This window comes from Cheilinus undulatus, linkage group 17 (assembly GCF_018320785.1).
Source record: "Cheilinus undulatus linkage group 17, ASM1832078v1, whole genome shotgun sequence".
Taxonomy (NCBI): Eukaryota; Metazoa; Chordata; class Actinopteri; order Labriformes; family Labridae; genus Cheilinus; species Cheilinus undulatus.
Window position 1 is genome coordinate 40,102,912 of NC_054881.1, and position 2,812 is coordinate 40,105,723.

Consider the following 2,812-nt stretch of genomic DNA (forward strand, 5'->3'; position numbering starts at 1 on the left):
CTTAAGCTGAAGTAGGTCTGTTTTCACTTCCTTGGATGTTTAGCTTTTGTCACCTGTCCTGTCAATCAATATTCTTGGCTGCCATTACATCATGAAGACAAAAGAACACTCGGAAAACTCATATTCAGTCTGGACTAGAGTTCACCAAAAGGCATGTGGGAGACTCCATGGTCAAGTGGAAGAAAGTTTTCTGGTTTGATGAAGCCGAAATAGTGCACCAAAGACTGCACATCACCACAAACACGCCATCCCCACTGTGAAGTACAGCAGAGGCCAGTGTTCATTTTGGTAGCAATTGTTTAATTTTACTTCACTAATTTTACTTTTTACTTTCAGTTTTATTGTTTAATTTTACTTTCAGTTTTAGTCTTTAAATGAAATGCATTTTGGTTTTAGTCACATTTTAGTCATTTCTACTAGGGCTGGGCAATGAATCGCAAATTGGATTAAATTGCAATATGGCCTGCTGCAATTTACAAATCGCAGAAGGTGCAATATTTTTGTTACCTAAAATTTGTGTCAAAATACCAGTTTTTTTTTTTTTTTTTTGCAGCAGCAGCAGCAGCAGAGACATTATGCATATCATGCAATCATTTTAGTGGCATATTTTTGAAATAGTGTACCAACAAAATTTAAATTTTCTTCATTTTTATATGTTTTCTTATAAGTATTATATATAATTATCATTCTCTTGTATACAACAGTTCATATCCAATTTGCAAAATGAGTCAAAATCATCACAATTAGACAATTTTTCAAAATTGTTCTGCCCTAGTTTAATCTAATACTGTGTTGGCTAAAGTTTAGAATGAATTATTATTAATTTTTATTGGAAAATATATGAGATAAGGAACTTAAGAAATAATCGCATATTAAATTGCAATCGCAATATTTGGTAAAAAAAAAAAAAAAAAATTTGCAATTAGATTATTTTCCCAAATCGTTCAGCCCTAATTTCTATCCTTTTTAGTTTTAGTCCATAAAGAGTCCTCACATTTTAGTCTTTACTTTTAGTCTGAGCATTTATTTTCTTGCCTAAATCTGGTACCAAATCATCTCTCCCATTTATCCCCCTTATGGGAAGTCTTGTCTGCACATCTCTATTCTTGAATGTTCATGTTCAACCTCCCTCAGGTACAGTGGGGGTCCCCGATCTCTGGCACCTTTATTTTTGGGGTTGTGGGCTGAAAAGGAACCACTGAGTTAGATGAGAGTCTGTTAATAATTCAGAGCCAAACAGAAAAAAAATGTTGCACTGTGTTGATTGAAACTTTAGGTAACACTACCTCTAATGTCCATAAGATCGACTCAGGCCATCAGTTTTGTAGGTCTGTCACATGCTTTCAGGTTTCATTTAAACCAGACTGAAAATGTTTTCTGCTGACCTCCAGTGTTTAACTTTATATCCTGCAGCTACAAGGATTTATAATGTACTAATGGTGTCAGTCTCCCTACATTATCTATTAAACTAAAGTGGATATTATCTGAACAATAACACTGAAGACATGAAATGAAACCAACAAATTTTAGGAGCTGCTTGATGCATTTTACTTAAATTCAGGCGGAAATACAGGTATGCTCGTCAAAGTTCTGCAGTGAATGTTCACGTGCCATAATGCAAACAGCCTCTATTATGTAGCCTGATCGCCTCTATGCCACACTGCATTGATGCAGTAATTCAAGCAAAAGGAAGCCTGACCAAGTATTGAGCTGGGTGCGTATAGATGAACATACTTTTCAGAGGGACAACACTGAAGTTATATTAAAAGGGTTTTAAGGATGAAATTACAAGCTGATAATATACAGTGTAGAAAAACAATGGCAGCTAATTTAAATCTTTACTTTTTCAAATTTTCTCACCAAAAGAAAAAAAACTATTTTATTTCTTTGTACCTATAAAACAGGGGTTCTCAACGACACTGAGCGGGGTTCTCCAGATGCCTTGAAAAAACAAAGATCATTTTTAAAACTTACACTGTTGCCTGTTACACCAATTTTGCCAGGTTTTAACCCATTTTCATTACTTTTTCCTACCAATGTTATCAATTCTAACAAATTTTTGCAACTTAAAACCCATTTTTTGTCAATTTTAAACCCTTTCCACCACTTTTTTCTGCCTGTTTTTGCCACTTCTAAACCTAATCTCTGCCTATTGTTGGCTCTGTTGACACATTATCGCCACTATTAACCCCTTTTACCACTTTTTAAACCACATTTCACAATTCAATATGCCCATTTTTGCCAGTTTTTTTTTTTTTTACTTTTTCTCCCTCAGCTAACCCTTTTTGCCAGTTCATAACAATTTTCATCCCATTTCACCAAATTTCCACCTATTTTTTGCCACTTTAACGCCATTTCAGCCAATTTTGAATCCCCTATTATCAATTAATATGCCCATTTCTGCTACTTTAAAAATTTTAATTTCACCACCTCTTCCACCATTTTTTGCCATTATTGACCCATTTTAGCTATTTTTAATGTATTCTTATTCAATTTTCAATAAAAGGATTTCCATTTTTAAAAGAGGGCCACTTTCTACACAATGAATTAAAATTTGTTTGTTTGATAAGAATGATTATTATGAAATATAAAATATAAAATACCAAAGCTTAACTTTACAATGGGCCATGATTTTGCGTGCCCCCAGTTTGACTGGGCCCCAGAAAGCTCTCCCATTCTGAGGAGAGCATGCAATGAGCATTTAGTCCAGCAGATGGCGGTAATGCGTCACACTATTGGACAACGACCATTTAACTAGGCAGGAAAGACTAGAAGAAGAAGTAGGCGGACTTTTTTGTAGGCAGTTGTTTCC